This window comes from Zingiber officinale, chromosome 7A, assembly GCF_018446385.1.
Source record: "Zingiber officinale cultivar Zhangliang chromosome 7A, Zo_v1.1, whole genome shotgun sequence".
In the NCBI taxonomy this organism is placed as follows: Eukaryota; Viridiplantae; Streptophyta; class Magnoliopsida; order Zingiberales; family Zingiberaceae; genus Zingiber; species Zingiber officinale.
Genome location: NC_055998.1, coordinates 8,773,154 through 8,799,758, shown reverse-complemented (window position 1 = coordinate 8,799,758; position 26,605 = coordinate 8,773,154). Strand labels below are relative to the sequence as shown.

General features: G+C 43.5%; 1 pseudogene; it reads left to right on the top strand.

Annotated features, from left to right (window-relative positions):
* The first annotated feature begins 10,496 nt into the window (after window positions 1-10,496).
* Window positions 10,497-20,180, top strand: LOC122000928 (annotated as a pseudogene).
* The last annotated feature ends 6,425 nt before the right edge of the window (window positions 20,181-26,605 follow it).

Here is a 26,605-nt window from a genome sequence, read left to right as displayed (position 1 = left end):
TGTTATTTTGACTAACACATATTTGTAGGGTAAGAAAACAACATTGCCTTCGAGTGAGCAATACCCGAAGGCTCCTTCCATGGCTATGGAAGGTGCCTCGGTACTGTTCATAAAAGGCGCCTTCTATGGCTATGGAAGGCGCCCTCGCGGGATGATTTTTGGAATTGGTCGCAGATAAGTGACGGTTCACTTGGGATAGGATTTGCCTTATTAAAGATGCCTTCCATGCTTATGGGAGGCTCCCTCCAAGCTCTTTATAAGGCAGTCTCGAGTAGACACTTACATATTAAGTACATTCGAGCTACTACACGTGCATTGAAGCTTCCGATTACTTCCAGTTCTTGCTACGACTCTACTGTGAAGCTGCTAAGCCCGACGACTACTCCAAGGAGTTCTAATCACACCCGACATAATAGAAGAGCTCATTCCTTGGGAGGAGGTTCAATTTTATACCGCGCGTCCAGAAAGCCTCACTCGCATAGCGAGTGACCTACCCACCGATCTCAAGGCAGATCTGATCCAATGTTTGATGCGCAACAAAGATGTCTTCGCTTGGTCCCCAGAGGAGCTGCCAGGGGTTAAACCTGAAGTGGCAGAGCATAAGCTACATCTCCTACCTGATTCCCAATCGGTCAAATAGAAGAAGAGGAACTTTTCAACCGAGTAGAATAAATCATCCGAGCTGAAGTGGATCAGCTCAGGAAGCTGGGCATATTAGAGAAGTACAATTCCCGTCTTGGTTTTCTAACGTAGTTCTTGTGGCCAAGCCCAACAATAAGTGGAGAGTCTGTATTGACTTCCGGGATCTCAATCGCGCCAGCCCCAAAGATTGTTATTTGCTACCCAGGATTGATCAAATGATAGACTCCACGGCCAGTTGTGAAAGGATCTGCATGTTGGATGCTTACCAAGGATATCATCAGATTCCCTTAGCCTTTGAGGATCAAGAAAAGGTTAGCTTCATCATAGCAGATGACACATTCTATTATACGGTCATGCCTTTTGGGCTAAGAAATGAAGGAGCTATATATCAAAGGATGATGGACAAGATCTTTTGGGAGCAGATCGGGAGAAATGTGGAGGTCTACGTGGATGACATTCTTATCAAGTCCAGTTTGGCCATAAACTTGATTACTGATGTGGAAGAAACATGCCGCACTCTCAAACAATATGGATTGAAGTTAAATCCATTGAAATGCTTGTTCAGAGCTCGGGGAGGGAAGCTTCTAGGGTATCTTGTGACCAAGCGAGGAATTGAGGTTAATCCTGAGAAAGTTCACGCACTCCGAGACATGAGAGCTCCTTAAAATCTGAAGGAGGCGTAGAAGTTAGTAGGCAGAATAACAGCTCTGTCCAGATTTATTTCCAAGTCAGTGGATCGAGCGACACCCTTCTTTAAAGTGCTCAGGAAAGCTGTCAAATTCCAATGGAACAATGAGTATACTCAAGTCTTTGAAGAGCTAAAGAAGTATCTAGAGACCCTTCCTTCCTTGTTCAAGCCCGTGACCGGGGAAACGCTCTGGGTATACCTCTCAGCCACCCCTGAGGTCGTGGGGGCGGTATTGGTGAAGGAACAAGACAATGTACAATGGTCAGTGTACTTTTTTAGTCACTTACTGAAGGAAGCAGAGACCAAGTACACAGCCCTGGAGAAATTAGTTTACAGATTGGTGCTCATGGCTCGTCGCTTGAGACCTTATTTTTTGGCACATCCCATTATCATATTAACTAACAACACCATGGGGAAAGCTCTCGCTAATGTGGAAGTTGCGGGCCACCTCATCAAATGGGCGGCCGAGTTGGGAGAATACGACATACAATACCAGCCTTGCACTGCTATTAAAGCACAAGCCCTGACGGATTTCTTGACAGAAGTTCATCAAGCAGATTCTGAGGAGACTTGGAAAGTTTATGTGGATGGGTCGACTACTCAGCAGGGCAGTGGTGTGGGACTCCTTCTGATATCTCCTCAAGAAGATATATTGCAATTAGCTGTCCGATTAAATTTTAGAGCTACCAATAACGAAGCAGAATATGAGGCCTTGTTGGCAGGATTGCAGGTTGTTAGGCATGTAGGAGCCGCCAGGGTGATCGTTTACTCAGATTCTCAATTGGTGGCTCAACAAGTAATAGGCAATTTCGAGGTTAATAGTGACAAGTTACAAGTATATCGAGAGGCATATGAAAAGATGAAGGAAGAGTTCAGGGAGGTTACGGTGACTAAGATCCCCAGAGCTGGAAATAGCTGAGCTGATAAATTAGCCAAGATGGCCAGCTCTCTAACCACTTGGGTACTGGATAGGTCAATAGCGCAGACCTTCTTGATAGCTAGCATAGATTTGCAAAATAACATGGGGGAGTTAATTGATTGGAAGGCGCCAATGATTAGCTATCTTCAACAAAACATCTTGCTAACAGATATGGAGGAAGCACGGTTGATCCAGAAAAGAGCCATGCTTATGTTATGATCGGAGACTAATTGTACAAGAGAGCCTTCTCTAGACCACTCCTCAAATGCTTAGGCCTAGAAGAGGCAAGGCATGCTTTGCAAGAGATACACCTGGGTTGCTGTGGGAATCATGCTGGGGGTAGGATGCTGGCCCGAAAGGTATTACTGGCCGGATACTTTTGGCCCCCCTTACAGAAAGATCTCAGAGGTTGGTGAGCACCTATCTATCTTGCCAGAAGCATCAAAATCTGACACACAGACCCACCTCAATACTGAAGACATCCATAGTTTCTTGTCCCTTCGACCAGGGGGGAATGGATATAGTCGGCCCATTCCCCATGGCACCTGGTCAAAAGTGATTCTTACTGGTAGCTGTGGATTACTTCTCCAAATGGGTAGAAGCAGATGTTGGTTGCTACTCGGAATATCATACCGGTTCCCCTGTACAAAAATTTTGTACAATCCCCGAACCTTTCTTAACAACCTATTGTGTTCTTTAAAAATTAAATTTGGAATCGCAAACAGAACTTAACATTATTGATTCCAAATTCAACTTATCTGTTCTTAGAGGTTTAGACTTGGATCGCAAACGATGCTTAACATTATTAATCCAAATCCACCCATGTTACAAATTTGATTAAATATTTATTTCAGAGATCGACTTCCAGGTTAAACATGGTGAGGCACTAGGCCTTCTTGTGTATGGGATCATCCACCACTTCCTAGACAAAGCCTTTCAATGAAATTTAATATTTAATCTCCTTACAGTAACCCTAGGTTTAATCATTAAGAATAATCAAATCACAAGATCAAAAAACAAAAGAAACACAAAATCGAATCATAAATCCAAAACCTAGAATTGTTAGCCTCTTGTGTTTGGTATTTCAAAATCCATACAAAAGATGAACCAGTTATGATACAGAAACAAAAATAGTTATACCTTTTGTATCTTATAGACCTCACGATCTTCTATCATATTCTTCTTCTTATCTCGGACGTCGTGTGGGTGACGATCTACCAATATGAGAATCCACCCAAGCCTCCTTCTCCTTGCAAGTTTCGGCCACCAACAATCTCCTAGAGATGAAGAACTTCGGCCACAAACCAAGCTCCAAGGGATGCTAAGAAACAATGTCTCCTATCTCTCCTTCTTCCTCTAACAAGATCCGGCCACCAACAACTCCTATAGATGAGATGTCGCTGGCCACCAAGGAAGAAGAATAGAAGAGGGCCGGTCACTACCAAGGAAGAAAGGAGAGGAATAATAGATGTGTTATCTCATGGGACAACCCCTCCCTCTCTTTTATATTCTTTGGTCATGACAAATAAAGAAAGTTTTAAACATAATTAAAACTTCTTTATTTTCCTTGCCAATGACTAAAAAAGAAAATCTAATTAAAACTTCCTTTTAATCTTTCAATGCCCGACCACATCATGTTCACTAAATAAGGCAAGTTTTAAACATAAAATTAAAACTTCCTTATTTGTTTCCAGAAATTTTTAAAATAAAAATTTCTCTTTTAAATTCCCTTCATGGTTGGTTATAAAAGGAAACTTTTATAAATAAAAATCTCCCTTTTAAAACATGTGGATGATTACAATTAAGGAAAGTTTTCTCCAAAAATTAAAATCTTCTTTTTAACTACAAATAAGGAAAGATATCAAACATTTCTCTTAATCCTTTGTAGAAACTATAAAATGAAATATTTAATTTTTAAAACTCTCTTTTAAGATCAAGGCTTCTACATAAGGAAAGATTTTAAAAATAAACTCACTTTTATCTAGGGTCGTGTGCCGAAAAGCGCTGACCAATCACAGTAATGGGACAGGTTCATGGGGCACGTGTCATTCCCCGATGAAAGGTATTAATGATGGACGTGACAAAAAAAATCATGGAAGGAGATTTATGTATGGTAGCATTTCAACGTAGGAAGACCATATGTTAGGTGGTAGGACAGTCATGCGGTTGCCTCGGGAAAAGGAAAGAAAGACCATACATCAGGTATCCAGATGGTCATGTGGCTACCTTGGGAAAGGGGAAGGAAGATGAAAGGAAGCATCAATTTGAATTTGGAGCTCTAATTTTGTTTTCTTACCTCGGAAGCAGAGTAAGATTTAAAGATGACCTGTTTAATTAAAGCTTACATAAGGTATTTTGAGATTGCAGGGGACATCACAAGTTACACGCAATTGGCTTGACCTCTAAATGCAACACTAAAGCAGGAGTTCTGGGGATACTCCCTGGATCAACCTTCAGACATCAATCTGATCTCCAGACCAGCTCCAAGGGGGTTTTCAACGACCTCTCAGTCGGATCCCACAATCTCGCCCCAGTGGAAGCTATGAGTGAGCCTACTCTCACACCTAATGACCTCTCGGTTGGGTCCCCGACTCTCGTCCCAGGACAAGTTATAAGTGAGCATGCTCTCACGCCTCCAGACTCTCGCCCTAGTGCAAGTTCTAAGTGAGCCTGCTCTCACGCCCAACAACCTCTCGATCGGATCTCAGACTCTCTCCCCAGTGTGAGTTATAAGTAAGACTGCTCTCACGCTCAACAACCTCTCGGTCGGGTCCCAAACTCTCGCCCCAAGGCGAGTTATAAGTGAGCATGCACTCACGCCTCTAGACTCTCGCCCCAGTGCGAGTTATAAGTGACCCTGCTCTCACGCCCAACGACCTTTCGGTCGGGTCCCAGACTCTCACCCCAGTGCAGATTATAAGTGAGCATATTCTCACGCCCAACGACCTCTCGGTCGGGTCCCAGACTCTCGCCCCAAGGCGAGTTATAAGTGAGCCAGCTCTCATGCCTAACGACCTCTCGGTCGGGTCTTAGACTCTCACCCTAGGGCGAGTTATAAGTGAGCATACTCTCACGCCTCCAGACTCTCGCCCTAGTGCGAGTTATAAGTGCGCATGCTCCCACACGAAACGACCTCTTGGTCGGATCTCAAACTCTCGTCCCAGTGCAAGTTATAAGTGAGCTTGCTCTCACACCCAACGACCTCTCAGTCGGGTGCCAGACTCTCACCCCAGGGTGAGTTATAAGTGAGCCAGCCTGCTCTCACACCCAACGACCTCTCGGTCAGGTCCTAGACTCTTGCCCCAAGGCGAGTTATAAGTGAGCATGTCGGCATGCCTCCAAACTCTTGCTACAGTGTGAGTTATAAATGAGCCTGCTCTCATTCCCAACAACCTCTCGGTCCTGTCCCAGACTCTCGTCCCAGGGTGAGTTATAATTGAGCATGCTCTCACGCCTCTAAACTCTTGCTCCAGTGCGAGTTATAAGTGAGCCTTCCCTCATGCCCAACGACCTCTCAGTCAGGTCCCAGACTCTCGCCCCAGTGCAAGTTATAAGTGAGTCTGCTGTCACGCCCAACGACCTCTCGGTTGGGTCTCAAATTCTCGCCCCAGTGCGAGTTATAAGTGAGTCTGCTCTCATGTCCAACGACCTCTCGGTCGAGTCCCAGACTCTCGCCCCAGTGCGGGTTATAAGTGAGCCTGCTCTCATGCCCAACGACCTCTCGGTAGGGTCCAGACTCTCACCCCAGTGCGAGTTATAAGTGAGCCTACTATCACGCCCAACAACCTCTTAGTCGGGTCTCAGACTCTCGCCCTAGGGCGAGTTATAAGTGAGCATACTCTCACGCCTCCAGACTCTCGCCTACTGTGAGTTATAAGTGAGCATGCCCTCACGCCCAACGACCTCTCGGTCGGGTCCCAAACTCTCGCCCAGTGCGAGTTATAAGTGAGCCTACTCTCACGCCCAACGACCTCTTAGTCGGGTTCAGACTCTCACCCCAATGTAAATTATAAGTGAGACTGCTCTCACGCTAAATGACCTCTCAGTCGGGTCCCAGACTATCTCCCCAGTGCGAGTTATAAGTGAGCCTGCTCTCACGCCCAACGACCTCTCGGTCGGGTCCCAGACTCTCACCCCATTATGGGTTATAAGTGAGCCTGCTCTCACGCCCAACGACCTCTCCGTCGAGTCCCAAACTCTCATCCCAGGGTGAGTTATAAGTGAGCCTGCTCTCGCGACCAACGACCTCTCGGTCGGCCCCAAACTCTAGCCCCAGGGCGAGTTATAAGTGAGCATGCTCTCATGCCTCCAGACTCTCGCCCCAGTGCGAGTTATGAGTGACCCTGCTCTCACGTCCAACGACCTCTCGGTCAGGTCCTAGACTCTCGCCCCAGTGTGAGTTATAAGTGAACCTATTCTCATGCCCAACAAACTCTCGGTGGGTCCCAAACTCTCGCCCCAGGGCGAGTTATAAGTGAGCCTGCTCTCACGCCCAATGACCTCTTGGCCATGTCCCAGACTCTCACCCCAGGGTGAGTTATAAGTGAGCATGCTCTCACACTTCCAGACTCTCGCCACTGTGTGAGTTATAAGTGAGCCTGCTCTCACGTCCAACGACCTCTCGGTCGGGTCCCAGACTCTCGACCCAGGGCGAGTTATAAGTGAGCATGCTCTCACGCCTCCAAACTCTTGCCCCAGTGTGAGTTATAAGTGAGCCTGCCCTCACGCCCAACGACCTCTCGGTCGGGTCCCATACTCTCACCCTAGTACGAGTTATAAGTGAGTCTGCTCTCACGCCCAACGACCTCTTGGTCGGGTCCCAGACTCTTTCCCTAGTACAAATTATAAGTGAGCCTGCTCTCACACCCAATGACCTCTCGGTCAGGTCCCAGACTCTCGCCCCAATGAGAATTATAAGTGAGCTTGCTTTCACACCCAATGACCTCTCGGTTAGGTCCCAGACTCTCGCCCCAGGGCGAGTTATAAGTAAGCATGCTCTCATGCCTCCAGACTCTCGCCCCAGTATGAGTTATAAGTGAGCCTACCCTCACACCCAACGACCTCTCGGTCGGGTCCCAGACTCTCGCCCAGTGTGAGTTATAAGTGAGCATGCCCTCATGCCTAACGACCTCTCGATCGGGTCCCAGACTCTTGCCCCAGTGCGAGTTATAAGTGAACCTGCTCTCACACCCAATGACCTCTCGGTCGGGTCCCAAAATCTCGCCCCAGTGTAAGTTATAAGTGAGCCTGCTCTCACGCCCAACGACCTCTCGACCAGGTCCCTGACTCTCGCCCCAATGCAAGTTATAAGTGAGCTTGCTCTCATGCCCAATGACCTCTTGGTCGGGTCCCATACTCTCGCCCTAGTGCGAGTTATAAGTGAGTCTGCTGTCACGTCGAACGACCTCTCGGTCGGGTCCCAGTCTCTCACCCTAGTGCGAGTTATAAGTGAGTCTGCTCTCCCACCCAAGACCTCTCGGTCGAGTCCCAGACTCTCGCCCCAGTGTGAGTTATGAAAGAGCCTGCTGTCACTCCCAACAACCTCTTGGTCGGGATTCCAGACCCTCAACTCGGTGAAAATTTTATTGATTTGAAAGGATTTTACCAAAAAAGAAATACCACGGACGGAAGGAAAACACGAGCGAGAAAGCATGAGTAAAGGCTCACAACATAGTTTGATTAGCATTCATTGGATAAAGTCCATATGACATTCTTTAAAATACACACTATCATATTAGAGGTGCTAGTTATGCAGAACCCCCTTTCAGATGACAGGATCCGGTGGGCTCTGATGGTTGGAGTTATGTGCTCGGCCGGCTTGCTCTAATTGAGCTCGTACCTGAATTAGCTCCGTCTTGATATGCTAAAGGGAGCGGCGTTGTTGGGAGATAGTTTAGTCTTTTATCCGATTTTCTTCTTGAAGAAAGGTCAAAGAAGCCTCATGTTTTATCTTCATATATGTGATAAAGTGGGTATGGCTCTCTAAATTTGCATAACCCTTGTGCTTCAAAGCCGATTCAGCCAGGGTCCGAGACTTAGCAGCCAACCAGAGTTCTTCCATTTCTTGAAGAAGGGAAGACTGAAAGTCTCTATTCCGAGTCATCTCCAATAAAGCCTCATCTTTATGGGCAAGTAACTGAGTCAAATGGGTAATTTGGTGACGTAAGGATGATGTTTCGTCAGACCCCATCAAAGGTTCCATGGCGTGTAATAGCGCCAGGAAAGCATAAGGGCAGGAAGGTGGTTGGCTCTTCTTAAAGAGATGAAAATAAAGCATTTTCCTTGGGCATGCAAATGCCTCTGGGAAATGATGGTGCATTTAAGGAAATGTTACGCATTCCCAGATCTGATAATGAGTACAGTAGCCCAAACATCTGGGAAGTTGTACAACACCTGATAGCGTGATAAATTCCCAAGGACCAGGGGAAAAGGAGAAGTGGTTAATATCTTAGTAAAAGGGTCAAGTGAAACCGGATTCTGGTCTAGTCAGTCGGACATGAGCCTCCTTCGACTAGACTTGAGGGGGAGACTTGTGATACGGTGCATAAGGGTAGGGTCTGGTCAAAGGGACGTGGCAATCAGAAGTCAAGGGGGTGTGACAGTCAGAAGTCAAGGGGGCATGGCGGTCAAAAGTCAATGGGGCGTGGCAGTCAAAAGTCAAGGGGATGTGGCGGTCAGAAGTCAAGGTGACGGGGTAGTCAGAAGTCAAGGGAACGGGGCAATCAGAAGTCAAGGAGACATGGTCGTCAGAAGACAAGGTCGGGAATTCAAACAGGATGATCGGTCGAGATACACAAGTCGAGAGCTCAGCATGGATGCTAGGGCAAGATACCCAAGTAGGGAATGCAAAATGGTTGCTAGGTCGATATGTCCATGTCGGGAAGTCGGACTGGTAACACAAGGAACAGGGAAGGAGGAGAAGGGACCATCTCTATCAGGCGAGTTTTCGCACAACAGACGTATATATATGAGAACTTGATGAGCTAAGTCAGGATTTACAGATCAGGACTTATCGGTCAGGCTATGCAGTTCAGGATTTACAGATCAGGACTTACCGGTCAAGCTATACAGGTCAGGATTTATAGATCAGGACTTACCGGTCAGACTATGCAAATCAGGATTTACAGACCAGGACTTACAGGTCAAGATAGGCTGGTATGGATAGACCGGTCGGGATTTCCTGGACAAATCTCTTCGCATGTTACTCAGTTATACCCAAGCTGAGTCCTCAGACGGCTAGTCATCAACTTCTCCCTTCAGGTCGGTAGTGCCGACAATTAAGCCAGAGAATCGTAACCGTCTGTCAGAGAATAATTACTGTGTGTCAGGGTATATTCCAACGGTTTGTGACTCGCTGTTAAAAGAACCTTCCTGTAACCTATGATAGGATGTCACGCGTCACTTATCCCCGGACAATGTCTGACACCCGACATTCCCTGACATTTGCCAGAGACTAGAAGTACACATTGTCATATAAAAAGGGGTGTCCTCTCCCTTATGCAGGTACGCTCACTCACCTTTTCGCATTTGTCTTCTACTTTCTACAATTTTTACTATTCTTCTGGAGAAAAAGTACCTGATTTAAGCGTCGGAGGGCCTGTTCCGAGGACTTTTTCCCTGGTTCTTGGTCCCTAACATGGAGGGTGCTCGTCTGAGTGTGCGCAGGGAACTCCTGCTTTGTCATCCTCGTCGTCACCCCCCGTCAACAGCCTTTGGAACTTGCCCGTGCAGCATTGTACTCGTGGAAAGCCTCCATCGCCTTCCGTCAACACTAACGACAACACAGTCAACCTCCATCTGACTCAAATTCGGGACAGGATCAATCATCTTTTTACTATAATTACTAAAAAAAGAGAGATCTTATATAAGAATGCATTCCCAATACTCAGATTATTTTGGATCCACGATAAATCAACAAAATTCAGCGCCCAATATATTCTTACGTACACAAAGTACGACATTATTGAAGAACACGTTTTAACCGACGACCAGTTGATGGGAAAAGGTCCAACTCATGAAATAGCCAGCCTTCATGCATGTCCTTATGGACTTCAATGTTTTTTCCCCGTTTGAAACAATCAAACTCGCATCCACTGTTTTATATCCATTCAAAGATAAATGATCATTTACACATATATATATCTCACTTGCCTTCTCTCCAAGACACACAATTAATTAGCTCATACTTGTCTAGCTACCTAAATCGTTCTCTTTAATTTGGAAGCAGCTTGCAATATAATGGATCATATGGCGTCGATGATTCCCAGATTAGTACTTTCCCTTTGGGTCTTCTCCGCCCTTGTTTCGGCTCAATTGTCTTCTACATTCTACTCGGCGACGTGCCCCAATTTGCAGCAGGTGGTGCGCTCCGCCATGGCCGACGTCGTGCGCCAGAACCCCAGGAACGCTGCCTTCATTCTCCGCCTCTTCTTCCACGACTGCTTCGTAAATGTACGTACGTAAGATCATTCCGGCCCCATGATATATCTAGATAGTTAATAGATTCGTTAATTATATTGATCGATCGAGCAATGATTAACAGGGGTGCGATGCGTCGATCCTTTTGGATGGCACGCCGGCGTTCGCAAGCGAGAAGTTTGCGAACCCCAACAGGAATTCCGCCCAAGGCTATGAGATCATCGACGCCATCAAAGCCAGAGTGGAGGCGAACTGCCCGGCCACCGTCTCTTGCGCCGACGTCCTCGCGCTCGCCACACGCGACGGCGTTGCCTTGGTGAGTAATTTAAAATTCCCTGATTTGTAGCGTATATATGTAATTAATCGGACGGCTGTGGTTTCTATGCAACTTGGCGGGCCGACGTGGACCGTAAGATTGGGTCGCCGGGATTCTCTGGCGGCCTATCAGGAAGCTGCCAACCGCGAACTCCCGGCGCCGTTCTCCGACCTTTCGGTCCTCATCTCTATGTTTCGCGACAAAGGCCTCACCCCGCGCGAAATGACGGCCCTCTCCGGGGCGCACACCATAGGCCAAGCGCAATGCTCCCAATTTGACGACCGCATCTACAACGACCGCAACATCAACGCCACCTTCGCCGCCCTCCGCAGAAGAACCTGTCCGCCCGGCGGAAGCAGCGCTCTAGCGCCGCTCGACGGCGAGACGCCCTACCAGTTCGACAACGGTTACTACCGGGAACTAGTGGCGCGGAGGGGGCTTCTGCAGTCGGACCAGGCGCTGTTCAACGGCGGGTCGCAAGACGCGCTGGTGAGAAGGTACAGCGTCAACGGGGCGGCGTTTGCCAGGGACTTCGCGGCGGCGATGGCCAAGATGGGAGCAATTCGCCCGCCTCCCGGGACGCCGGGAGAGGTCCGCTTGGTTTGCAACAGGGTCAATTGATCACATATTCATTAATTATTTTTTAAAAAAAATCCCTGGATTAATAACTTTTTCTTCAAACTCAGAATGGCAAAGTTAAATAAAAGTTTATATTGTACATTTTATTTTCTTTTCTTTTCTTTTTTCATGCCGTGGAAAGTATTTGTTACTGGGGAATGTTAAATAAAACAAGTGTAATAATCGATTATATTTCCTTGAATAAAATCCTCTTGGTACAATGTTTGTTATCGTATTTATTCACATTAAAATAACAGTTCCTCAATTATGTGAAATAGAGAATTGAAAATTATTTTTATATTTCCAAATAATTTAAGATATAAAAATCATATAATATTTCTGGTTGATTGTCGATGTTTGAGCCACCAGTAAGAGAGTGGATCGTCAGAAGAATTAGTGAAGCTAAGAAGAAAAAGAAATAGAGAAAAATAGTATTAGAATGGAGATTAGGGATGCTCTGTCTCAATCACTTTGACACTCAAGTCAATCTTCGGTAGAGTGAAATGGAGAAGATGAATAGTATATTAATATATATGTATATGTGTGATCCTGTCCGAATGCTGGATCAACGGACGCTGGGCACGTGGCGCTCCCCAGCTGCTGACGTGGATCTTCGACTGGTTGCACGGACCTCCGGCGAACCTGCACAGAAATCGGGCCGGGAAGGGGTTCCCGGCGGCGACCCTCCGACGCTCAAGTCAGGCAAGTAAGTAGTGAAAAAAGTGGCTCCAAAGATGTCTTACGCGTACCTCCGGCGAAGTATGAGGCTCTTTATATAGAGCGGTGAAAGAGCTCCTGCACGTCCACCGAGGCGCATACGTGTCCGTAGCTCATACCTCGGTATGTGTCTGTCAGAAAGCTTACCTGACGTCATACTGCTACAGTCCAAGCACGTCGTCGATGGGACAACAGAACACCCCGTTGTCAGACTTGTAGTACGGCCTAGCCATAGGGCTTGACAACTGTCATAAGATGTTCTTGTCCCTCTCTACCGATCACAGGCCAGGGCGTCTGGCCAGCCGGCTGGACGGGAAGTCCATCCGGACGGCTCTCATCTTAAGTGCTAGCCGGACGGAGCTCACATCCCGTCCGGCCTGCCGTTGGCATCGATATACTGGGGATATTTTCGGTAGGATACCATGTAGGGACTATAGCAGTGTCACCTTCTATTAGGCCTTCCGCTCGGCTCTTTGCTACTGTTCAATTGAGCGTCGGAACCCCGACTTCTGTCGGGGCGACTTTTGCCACCGGCTATTCGCCGGTCGGTCGGACGGGAGGTCGGCCCCTCCTTCTCCGGTCGGCCACTTGGCCTTTTGACTCCCGAGTGACATTGACCCCTCAGAATGGGGGTCCCCTGTTCTAACTGCCGGATCAATGTGCATGGGAGATTATGTATTTTTGCTCATGGAAGCGGACTCCTTTTATAATACTATTGGTGAACGAACAATACCTCCCTCTATGTATTACTTAATGAAGTGTCACATCTCGATAAAGAAAATATCATGTGGTCTTATCTTTGTTGTATCATATAGTCATGTCGCCCATATTATGTATCTGTATAATCATACCGCTCCTTGTGGTATGATCACCCATGTGTTATCCCACGTGTTACGCCAGTCCATGTATTGTCCCGCGTGCTACTCCAGGCATCAAGATGCCAAAGTACTTGGATCCAAGGGCCTAGCCCATTAAGCTATATTGGCGAGGGCAAAAGGAACGAGTTGGGGTCATGTAGGCAGGAGTGTCTAATTAACGGAGCGAGCAGATCAGAACTGGGGATCCGGTTGATGGGCTCGAGCGGATAGGAAATTGAACGTCTGGTCGACGAGATCGAGTGGACAAGAGCTTGAGCCGGAGGAACAAATATGATTGAGCAAGGTGATCGTATAGGTGAATCAGCCCGACTGAGTGGGCGATCAGATCAGTGGACTAGATCCGACTGAGCAAGGCGATCAGATAGGTGAGGCAAATCCAACTAAGCGGGCAATCAAATTGATGGAGTAGATACAACCGAGGAAGGCTATCAGATCAATCAAGTAGATCAAAGTAAGTGAGCGATCAAATCAGTGGAGCAGATCCAATTGAGCAGGCAATCTGATTGGTGGAGCGGATCTGACTAAGCAAGATGATCATATTGGTAGAGCAAATCCGACTAAGCATGACGATTGGATCAGTAAAGTAGATCTACTAAGCATGATGATTGGATCGGTGGAGCAGATCCTATTGACCAATCCTGACTTTGACTCCCATCTCAACTTAGCTATTAGCTTTTTATGACAATGGAGGCTTCTAATATTCCCTATATCACATGTCTCTCCTTAAATCTAATCGAAGGAGGAGAAAATCTGACTAAATAGACTGTTATATTTTGGAATGACCATGTCATCATTCTCTCACTTTTGTCTAAGTCAAAATTACCTTCAACGGTCAAAGAGGGCATGTGAAGGAATCAATGATCTGAGAGTTGCTTTTGCATTTATCATGGTCGTGCCTATTTAATGTCAGTCATGCGCAATCAACCTTGTACTCCGTGTCGAGCATGTTATAACTATACCTTTCTGAGGTCATGTCAATCGATGTGATTTGATTGACGGAAGAGATCGAGGCATTGTTCGGATTTTAATGATTACCCATATTGTGTTAATTGGGGCGCTCAATCCGATGACTGGGGGCTTATCCCGTCCTTTTTTGGCTCTTAGATTCAACAACTACTTTTCTTGCTCTTTCACTAACGGTATCATGGCCGCCGGAGAGCCATTAAATCCTTGTTACGAGTCGATGCATTTGGTTCCCACCATAGATACTAGGGATGAGCTAAGGACCAACTTTGGTATTCTTCAAGATCATAGAATTTGGATACTACACTCATTCCTTCTAACTTCACCACCTTCTTTCATGGTCAACTGACTAGTGTCCTTCATTTTTCTATCCATGAGTTCTTTCGAGACGTCTGTGAGTATTTCCACATTCCTCTTTATCATTTGGTCCCGAATCCTTTTCGGGGTCTCAATTATTTTTTGCTTTTATCAAATTCCATTAAGCCCTGTTATCTTCCACTACTTATACCCGAAGTGAATGGAGCTTGGAGTCTTCTATTTTATGGCAAGGCTGGGATATCACTTCCTAGACAACTAACCATCCTTCCATAAAGGATGGAACACCCGCTTCTTTTTCATGAGCCCCCCCCCCCCCCCAATCTCCTCCCACTGCTTGACAAGTAGAATTGCGACTCAATCACGCTTAGGGTGATATAATTACGAGTCAGCTTACCTTGAAGCGGTCAACATTCTGATCGACTTGCATTTTGACATAAACAAGTTAATCAAAAATGAAGGTTTGCATTACCTAAGCCGACTAAGTTTGACTGTCGCCGAGCTATCTCAATTACTCGGTAAGATTTTTGTGATTTTCTCTCTTGTGATATCTGACTGAAGTTTTTTTGAGATGCAACCGATACAATGTTGAACACCTCCATCAATAAGCATGTGAAGTTTGATTGAGCTTCCTTTACGACATTAACGATGCTAGAAGTCTTGAAAGATGCCTTCAACGACATTTAGGGGTTGGATGAACTACCTCCCCTCCCCTCACCCTAGCCCAACCCTGTTGAACGCCTCCATCAATAAGCATGTGAAGTTTGACTAAGCGGCCTTTATGGCATTAATGATGCTAGAAGTCTTGAAAGACGCCTTCATCAACGCTAAGGGGTTGGATGAACTCCCTCCCCCCACTCCCCCCATTGGCCCAACCCTCCATGGTGCCCAGTGATGAGGCGGAGCCTTTGAGCAGAGTTGGCAAAGCAATGGGGTCCACTAAAGTATTTGTCGATACATATTCAAATATTCGACTGTAACAACCCATCCGACTGTTGAAACCCAACCCTGACCGAAAAAATGGAAGCATCCATAGCCTTTGAGCTGACCTAGTGAAGTGCTAGAAATTCAGTCAATGACTCTCAGGGCTCAATCAACATCTCCAATTCCTGTATCCCCAAGTCCGATCACCACAATAACATCGAGTTTACCTATAGAGGTCTAAGGGGAGGCTCTAGAGGAAATCCCGATTGGAGGCTCCTTAACTAAGAGGATAATTGCCAAGTGGAGGGCAATCACTGCTAGACCGACGGTTCCCGAGTGAACCACCCTCGAGTTGGCTGGGCTCGCTGGTGACATCCCCTTGAGTTCTAGCTCTGTGCCCACAACCACGGAGCTAAGCTAAACCATCTCGACTGGGTGGTCGAATAAGGCCAACTTGCTTGCCTAGATCAAAGCGATGACAACCCTTGAGACCTTTAGGAATGTGGACATGTTGGAGATTAACAACCATGCAAATCGGTCGATGCTGAAGGTATTTACTCAGGCCTTACTAAACTATTATGACTTGGGGATTATTAAACTCTCAATTATTGTAGCTTTGGAAGGAGCATTTGGAGATTCATAGCTAACTACCCCACTTGTAAAGATGTCTTCAAAAGATGTAGGCATGAGTAAATGAGCTAAAGGTTAGATTAGCCCAACCTAACAAACAAATAGAGGCAGCCCAAGCTGAGGCTTCTCAATGCCGAGAGGAATCCCGGCTCTAGGCGGAGTTAGTCGCTCGCTTGAGGGAGGAGCTCGAGTTGACCCGAGAGAGCATCACTTCGCTGGAACAGGAGTTAGAGGCAGCTGTTACCAAAGAACAAGAGATAATCCAGGCCTAATTGGTTCCCTTGGAGGCAGAGCATGAGCGATTGGTGGCTTGAGTGGCTATGCAAGAGCTCAAAATTTTGTGATAACTATTGAATTGCAGACCCAATTGTCCAGAGCGGCTGAGTAAATAGAGACATTGCAATATCAAGTTATTGAGTCCATAGAGAACCAAGGGCAGCTTGCCTAAAAACTAGTAAGGAAGAGTGTTGGGTGAGTCGCGAGTAAGAATTTTTAAAGTCGGAGGAGTTCTTCAATTTGCTCGGAGCTCAAACAACCAAGATGCTCCAATATGGCTTCGAGGGCATGCTCCAACAAGTTTACAGGGCATGACTCATTCTGCCTAGCACCTCGTTGGACTTCCTCGACATACACAAGGTGGAGGAGTAATTACCGGCTTCAGAGAAAGCCGACTAGTGCTTAGAGATCTTTTGTTTTTTTTTGGGCTCACCTTATAATGCATTGAGTGCACCCTTTTGAATCATTGGAATATCTTCTTCCCATGTTTGTATGCAAAGTGTGGAACACTCCAGCTAAAGGGTGAAATATTCCAATTGAGGTGTTAGTGATGAAGTGTTCGACTAGGAAGCCGGCGATGAAGCTTCTGATTAAAGAGTCGATAAGGAAGCATCTGAATGAGAAGTCGGTAATGAAGCATTTGATTGAGGAGTCAATGATGGAGCTACAAAATGGTAAGCCAGTGATGGAGATTTGCCTGAGGAGTCGATAATGAAGAACTCAACTGAGGAGTCGGTAATGAAAAACTCAACTGGTTGACAATGAAGAACTCAATTAAAGGATCGACGATGAAGAACCCGACTGAGGAGTCGGCAATGGAGAACCTAATTAGGAGTCGGCGAGGGAGATTCAAAATATTTCTAAATTTAGAAGCTCGATCCACGACTATGTCTTAGTCAGGATAGATTATACCCTAAAAAAGGTAATTATTGATGGAGTTTTTCTGAGACTAGAAGAATATAAGTGTTTGATCATGAATATGTCTCAATCGGAAGAGATAGGATCCTGAAAAAGATAATTACTAATGGAACTGATTCAAGACCAAAGAATATAAGTTATCAATACCAGCTATGCCCCAGTCGAGAAGGATTGGATCCTGAAAAGGACAATTACTAATGGAATTGGTCGGAAACTAAATGAATATAAGTGTTCGAACTCGACTATGTCTAATTGGGAGAGATTGGTTTCTGAAAAGGATAATTACTAATGGAGCCGGTATGAGACCAGAAGAATATAATTCCAAAAAAAGTTGCTATCTTGAGTCAAGGTCTCTAAGCAAGATAGAGCTGCAACTGAATGACACTCCATGGTCGGTCAAGCTCCTTGCCTTAAGGATCCTGTAAATAGTAGGCTCCCAAATGTAGCTTGCAAATGACTTGATAAGGTCATTCTCATTGAAGTTCCAACTTTGACACATCACCGATAGATTTGACTTTTCTCCCGAACAAGTAGCCCACTTGAAACTTAAAGGAGATTAGGGCTGTAAATGAACCAAGCGTTCGTGAACAAGCTTGGTGTTCGGCTTGGTAAGAGCTTGTTTATGTTCGTTCAATATACACAAGATTGATTAAACAAACAAGCTTGAACAGCTCGTTAAGCTAAACAAACAAGCTTGAACACATATGTGTTCAGCTCGTTAACGTTCGTGAACAACGTTCGTGAACAATGTTCGTGAACAACATTCGTGAACAATGTTCACGAACCATATTCATTAATAAAACTCTTTTCAATATGCTAAATAAATAATAAAATAAAATAAATTTAAATTTCCAAGCTCAATAACCAATTAAATAACTAAAAGTTTCAAACAATCAAACAAGCTTGAATTGAAAGCTCGATAACATCTAAACGAACCAAGCTCGAATTGAGAGCTTGATAACATCTAAACGAACCAAGCTCAAGTTAAGCTTCAAACAAGCTCAAGCTCATAAAAAATAAACCAAGCCAAGCTTGAACACTCATTTCAAAAGCTTGATTCATTTTAAGCTTGGCTCGGCTCGGCTCGGCTCGGCTCGGCTCGGTTACCTTATCAAACAAGCTTGAACATCCCAAAGCTTGGCTCGGCTCGTTTATAGCCCTAAAGGAGATGACTCTCTTGTTGTAAGTTTGACACATTTTCTATTTGTCTGTCATAAGTCAGACTATGAAAATATCTGAAATAAATATAATCATCTTTTTACTATAATTACTAAAAACAAAAAAGAAAGATCTTATATAAGAATGCATTCGCAATACTCAAATTATTTTGGATCCACGATTAATCAACAAAATTCAGCGCCCAATATATTCTTACGTACACAAAGTACGACATTAGGGAAGAACACGTTTTAACCGACGACCAGTTGATGGGAAAAGGTCCAACTCATGAAATAGGCAGCCTTCATGCATGTCCTTGTGGACTTCCATGTTTTCTCCCAGTTTGAAACAATGAAACTCCCACCCACTATTTTACATCCATTCAAAGATAAATGATCTCTTACACATATATATATCTCACTTGCCTTCTCTCCAAGACGCACAATTAATTAGCTCATAGTTGTCTAGCTACCTAAATCGTTCTCCAAGGCTAATCGATTAGCTATTAGCTATAGCATTAAGTATTTAATTTGGAAGCAGCTTGCAATAGATCATATGGCGTCTATGATTCCCAGATTAGCACTTGCCCTTTGGCTCTTCTCCGCGCTTGTTTCGGCTCAATTGTCTTCTACATTCTACTCGGCGACGTGCCCCAATTTGCAGCAGGTGGTGCGCTCCGCCATGGCCGACGTCGTGCGCCAGAACCCCAGGAACGCTGCCTTCATTCTCCGCCTCTTCTTCCACGACTGCTTCGTAAATGTACGTAAGATCATTCCGGCCCCATGATATATCTAGATAGTTAATAGATTCGTTAATTATATTGATCGATCGAGCAATGATTAACAGGGGTGCGATGCGTCGATCCTTTTGGATGGCACGCCGGCGTTCGCCAGCGAGAAGTTTGCGAACCCCAACAGGAATTCCGCCCAAGGCTATGAGATCATCGACGCCATCAAAGCCAGAGTGGAGGCCAAGTGCCCGGCCACCGTCTCCTGCGCCGACGTCCTCGCGCTCGCCACACGCGACGGCGTTGCCTTGGTGAGTAATTTAAAATTCCCTGATTTGTATCGGAAGGTACGTACGTACGTACGTACGTGTATATGTAATTAATCGGACGGCTGTGGTTTCTATGCAGCTTGGCGGGCCGACGTGGACCGTAAGATTGGGTCGCCGGGATTCTCTGGCGGCCTATCAGGAAGCTGCCAACCGCGAACTCCCCGCGCCGTTCTCCGACCTTTCGGTCCTCATCTCTATGTTTCGCGACAAAGGCCTCACCCCGCGCGAAATGACGGCCCTCTCCGGGGCGCACACCATCGGCCAAGCGCAATGCTCCCAATTTGACGACCGCATCTACAACGACCGCAACATCAACGCCACCTTCGCCGCCCTCCGCAGAAGAACCTGTCCGCCCAGCGGAAGCAGCGCTCTGGCGCCGCTCGACGGCGAGACGCCCTACCAGTTCGACAACGGTTACTACCGGGAACTAGTGGCGCGGAGGGGGCTTCTGCAGTCGGACCAGGCGCTGTTCAACGGCAGGTCGCAAGACGCGCTGGTGAGAAGGTACAGCGTCAACGGGGCGGCGTTCGCCAGGGACTTCACGGCGGCGATGGTCAAGATGGGAGCAATTCGCCCGCCTCCCGGGACACCGGGAGAGGTCCGCTTGGTTTGCAACAGGGTCAATTGATCACATATTCATTAATTATTATTTACAAAAAATCTGTGGATTAATTATTTTTTCTTCAAAATCATAATGGCAAAGTTAAATAAAATTTTATATTGTACATTTTCTTTTCTTTTCATTTTTCATGCGTGGAAAGTATTTGTTACTGGGGACTGTTAAATCCTCTTTTAATAAAATAAGTGTAATAATTAATTATATTTCCTTGAATAAAATCCTCTTTGTGCAATATGTTATTGTGTGTGTTCTCGTGTTTATTCACATTAAAATAACCGTTCGTCACTTCTGTGAAATAGAGAATTGAAAATTATTTTTTATATTTCTTAATAAGTTAAGATATAAAAATCATATAATTAATGTTAGTTCCTTACCTGGGATTCCACTACTTACAAAATGATTAATCAAAGATCTGCTATCTATTAAAAAAAAATTCAATAATAGGTCACATTTAAATCATGATATCCTATCAGGACCATGACTCAATTTTTTTAGAATATTCAGGTGTTTGCATATTTAAGTTTTATTTATGTATAAAAGAAATTTCTTAATGTGAACGTGATCAAAGAATTCACTGTTTGATTAAAAGTGTTCTTATACAAACTATTTACTAGGTCAGACATTACTAACCGCTATGAAGATATTACCCTAAAAATGCATTTGTACATTATTAGTGAAATTGACTTCGAATCAAGTTGGACCAAGTTCAAGTTGAATTTTGATATTTGATCAATATGTTTGATGGTTAGCGAAATGTCAAATAAAAAGAAAGATTATTGGTGCAATAAACTTGATGTTAAGGTTGACCAAGCTTGGTTGATTTGGATTTTGATAGTGGACTAAGTAGATTAAAATTGACAGAATACTTGGTATTGAAAATGTTTAAGGGGGTCATGATTGACTAAACATTTTACAATAGAAAATGCTAAGTGGATCACGATTGACTTTGGAAGTCTAATAGGGAATTGATAAAGTGAAAGTCTAAGTGAGCTTATACATTGACTAAATACTCATCAATGTCACTACTAGAATAATGTTCTTCAAGGACATACATAATTGTCATTATAGTGTACTATTAGTGACACTAAAGGTACGATGACATTACCGAAAAATGCATTGAAATGTAGCGTCGTTTTAAGTCCACTGGACTCTGGTATTTCTCACATATGTGTAATGTCATTATAAAATATCTATAATAATTTAAAAAGTGTCTTAATTATAGGGATATATGACAATCAAAAATGTCAAAAAAGATAATTTATAAGGTAATTTTAAAATGTCACCTTAACAATATATAATGATACTATTAAATATTAGTTATAATAATTTATAAAGATATTAAAAATTATCACTAATATTTATTCAAAATGTACAAAATTTACACATCATCATAATTTACCCACCACATAAAATAGAAAAAATACATCCAAAATATTTAATTCATCCACTATATCATCAAATTAATCATAATTTATCACATCATCACAATTCATCTACCACATGTCAATTTTTATTCATCTAATAATCATTTGAGTCAAATTTACAAATACAATACTATTATAAAAGTATTGATTACAAAACTAGCTAAATACTAATAAAATACACTTAAAACATTAAATTTTAGAACTAACAAAGTCTTATAAAATAAAAATTCAACTAATTTATTATGAATCATCTTCAACCATTATATTATAAGTAAAATCTAAGTACTTGTCACTTATAAATACAATGAATTTATTTGTATAATAAAATAAATAATAAAATATAAAATTAATTAAAATAATTTAAAAAATTGAATATCATATCAAATGAGAAACCGATAAAATATCATTCCATATGCATTAATAATAATCTTTGCTTATTGTCAAACTGTAAATATATTTTATATTTGTTTAAAATTTTAATAATATGATAAATATAAAAAATTAATAATATTTGACTAAAAAATTAAAATCATACCCGAACTTGAACTAACAATATAATGCAATATCATAGTACTTCTTTTTAGTTGAGACTTCCATTTTATTTATTTATTTATTTGCTATTGAGTATAGTATCTAATTTTCTATTCTTAGAGGAAGGAGATACTTTTCCTTGAAAAATAATTAGACAAATTATCTTTACACAAATTAAAAGTCTTACGTACTAAAATTATACAAAAGTAATTTTATTATCTTTATACATGAGACTGGTCATCTTTAAATTATGTATAATAATGCTAAGTGTGCAGACTCTTCGGAATTGAGTTTTTGCATTCTCTTGAAAAGTAATTTGATTTCTTAGTAGAGTGAATACTGATGATTAATTAGAACATGCTCTAAAAAATTGGATGAAGTTCTACTATGATAATCAAGCTTTTATGCACAACTTCTGCTCAAATTAAAAAAATGGAATCTAACAAAAATATTGTACAATTCATCAACAATAATGATTAGCTAGCCGATTCACAGACAAAATGTCATAATTTGCTTAAAGGAACTCTCCATCTCAAGCTAACACTAAATTAAATTGATCCTGTCTAGAAGCGATGAGGCCGAGTGGACCGTCGGTGATGTAGCGTGCAAATTGATTAATACGGTTGGCAATGGAGGGGCCCAAGAGGAAAGGGTGAGAAGGGTCAAGGTCATACAGCGGTCAAAAGTCAAGAGGACGTGGCGGTCAATAGTCAAGATGACTTGGCAGTCAATAGTCGGCAGTCAATAGTCAAGCTGACTAGGCAGTCAGAGGCAAGCATATGGGGTAGTCAGAGGTCAGGCAGACTTGTCGATCAAGGGGGCAAAGTAGTTGAAAGACAAAAGGAGATGACAGGCGGAACACCGGGCACAGGTCGGGATCGGCAGAGCTGGGTAGAGGCAGCTCAATCTACAGGCCTGCGATTCGAAGACCCGGAAGTGCAAGTCACAAATCACAGGTCGGAAGCGGCAGAGCTGTGTAAAGACAGCCCGATCTACAGGCTTACGGTCGAGGGCCAGCAAATACTCACAGGTCGGGATCGGCAGAGCTGGGTAGAGGCAGCTCGATCTACAGGCCTGCGATTCGAAGGCCCGGAAGTGCAAGTCACAAATCACAGGTCGAAAGCGGCAGAGCTGTGTAAAGACAGCCCGATCTACAGGCTTATGGTCGAGCGCCAGGAAATACAGGGTACAGAGTACAGACCGTGATCGACAGGGTTGTTCAGGGTTAGCCCGACTGACAAGTAACGCTTAGAGGCGGGATCTGGTCGAGGGGTGTGAGGTAGATGCGGACCGCGATAAATAGGATGAGCTAAGCTGTGCAGGAGTCGGGGGATCACAATTGTCCGTCAAGGGTAATCATTACATACCAGTGAGATATGCGAAGGCGGAGGTTCCTAAACGAAAAGATGCCCTCATAACCAATAGTAGCCTGACAGATGTCCTTCGCTACAAGACAAAACCCATGTGTAAAGGCGGAGGTTCCTAAACAAGAAGATGCCTTCACGACCAATAGCAGCACGACAGGTGTCCGGGATATACGACAAAGCCCAGCGTCTAACGTTTTCTGACAGGGTTGCAGGTTCTGGAAGCAAGGCGGGTGCATAAAAAGGAGGGGATTCCTCGTACGCGGGTACGCTCTCTCGTCACTTTTTCCACAACTTTTCATTTTCAGTCACTTTTTTCCGGCTCTCTGTTCTTTCTGGGGAAAAAGGACCTGACTTGAGCGTCGGAGGGCCTGATCCGGGGACATTTTCCCTGGGTTTTGGTCTCTAACGTGAGGGGGGAGATCGTCTGAGTGTGTGCAGGATCCTGCAGCATCGTCAGCCGCCCGTGGGAGCCGAATCATCCACGACTTTCCGTCAACAACCAGGTCATCGCGACCAGCCTTCATCCGACTCAGCTTTCGGACAAGATCATTGACCAACTCCATAAACTCTTAAGAAGAGAAGGAAATCATCAGTAAGTGATTCAGGGGATCCCTAACACAGCTACTCCGACGATCAAGTCAGAAATGATGGTGACGCAAAGATGGCAGCAAGTAGTAACAAGTAGAAGGATATGCGTATGTGCGTGTACGCGTACCTGTGCTAACGAAGAAGAACCATCTTTTATAATGCTCTTCACAATCTCCACATTAATGAGGCAGCATCTTGCAATCAATCAATTTGTCACATCATTATTCTTATATCGCGCCCATCAATCACATCAGTATGGAGGTGTATCGTGTAAATATCTATACATAGATACAATCCTCTGACAAACTCACATGTTGTATGAATGGCAGCAACTAGGCTTTTGGGTCGAAAGGCCTCTTAGATTGTTAGCTAAAAGATGGGCTTCTCAGAGGGTCCATTTCTGTATATGGCCTAATTGGGCCATAGTGATATTCTGAAAGGGAGCAGAGTTTCATGGGCGATCTAACAGTTCATTATTGACCCTTTCATGGCATGTCCGATCGGCAAGACCAATCGGGAGAGAAAATGGGAAGCAAAGCCCCGAGTGAATCCGTTTTGAGCTGGGAATATAGTATTGGGGCATTGAGAGTGTTGGTACAGGAAGTACCAGATGATCTAACATGGATTTTGATATTGGCAAAGGGTTCAAACAGACCTAGGTTTGATTAATAGGTCTAAGTCTGAATTTAAAAGGCTTAGGTCACACAATAACAATAGTACATCCTAATTAAATCAGTTCTAATGAAGACAATGAACTAAGCTAATACTTAGGATCAGGATTCTCAATCGCTCAATCCAGTATGTCAGTCAACTGGAGCTCCTCAAATAAAGAAAATTTATTTTTCTTATTTGTTTATGGATTTTGTATGTTTGTTATGTTGGAGTGTATACTGAAAGCCTAAGCTTTTGTAAACATTTATTTTGAATAAAGAATCACATTTGGTCAAATTATCTACATTTGTTTGTAGTTGTTCAATTAATTTATATTGTAGATAACATAGTATGTGGTGTCACATACAGAAGATGATATTATCAGTACCTTATAAATTATAAACAGTAGCTCACGACCAAAATGGAAAGGAACAAACCATTGGAAGGTCGTAGTGTAATTAGGAATTAGTTTATCTTAACTATATAATTACACTAGTACACTTAGAGTGTATTGAGTAGGACCATTAGAGGTCGTTTCTTTTATACTGACTTTATAAAGGAACAAAGACCTCAGTTATTATGGAAGTGTATGCTCTTAATCCTAATATAATAACAAGCACATATATTTGATATTTATTTCTTTAATTTATCAATGGGTGAGATTTAGTTCGATAAATCAATAAGCCCGATAAGTTGGAAAATGATATCACTTATAGTGTGTGTTGTTGATTATAGAAGGAAACTGTGTCCTAGTGATCTAGGTTGATAATGTCCCCAAGAAGAGCTCATAAGGATTGTCATGTTAAACCCTGCAGGTGGACTTAGTCCGACATGACGATAAGGTTGAGTGGTATTATTCTTGGACTAAGATATTAATTAAATAAGTTGTCAGTAACTCACTTAATTAGTGAACATTCGACATCTTAAACACAGGGAGACTAACACACTCATAATAAGAAGGAGCCCAAAAATGTAATTTGGGATTGGTGCGGTAGTTTAATAATAGTTCTCTAGTGGAATGAATTATTATTGATAAAATTAGGTTGTGTGTTCGGGGTGAACACGAGATGCTTAATTTTATCGGGAGACCAAAACAATTCCTCCTCTCGGTCCCTATCGTAGCCTCTTATTTATAGAGTACTATACCCACCTATACCCACCTTCATACCCATGGTGTAGGGGCCGGTCAAGCTAGCTTGTGGATCAAGCTAGGGCCCGCCAAACCATTGGTTCATGGGTGGTCGGCCCTAGCTTGAACCCAAGCTTAGGTGGTCGGCCCTATTTAATTAAAAAAAGAATTTTAATTTTTAAAATTTTCTTATGTGAAAGATATAATTTATTGGAGAGATTAAAAATTAAAATATCTCTTTTATAAGGTTCTACAAAACATTAAAGAAAGAGATTAAATCTCTTTCCTTATTTGTAGATTGGAAAGATATTTTATTTTTCTTCTTTGTAAATTATTCACATGTTGAAAAATTAAAATTATAGAAATTTCTTTTTATCAACCATGAAGGGATTTTAAAGGGAAATTTTATTTTTTAAAATTTCCGAAGACAAATAAGGAATTTTTAATTGTTGATTGAAAATTGTCTTATTTGCTCTCCATGAGGTGGCCGGCATGACATGAGGAATTAGGAAATTTTGTTTAATTTTTCTTAATTAATTCATGTCAAGGAAAGTTAAGGAAATTTTATTGTAATTAAATTTTTCTTATTTGCTAAAGCTAAGGATTATAAAAGAGGGGGTTTTGGGAGCCTTCAAGGTGAACAACCTCTATTATTTTCTCCCTCTTTTCTTCCTTGGTGTGATCGGCCTCTTCCTTTTCTCTTCTCTCCATCCTTGTGCCCGAACCTCACATCCTCTTTGAAAATCAAGTGGTGGCCGGATTCTAGCTTGGAGAAGGAGAGAAAGCTTGCATCCCTTGGAGCTTGGTTGGTGGAAAAAGATCTTCATCTTTTGGAAGCATTGTGCTTGGCCGAAACTTGA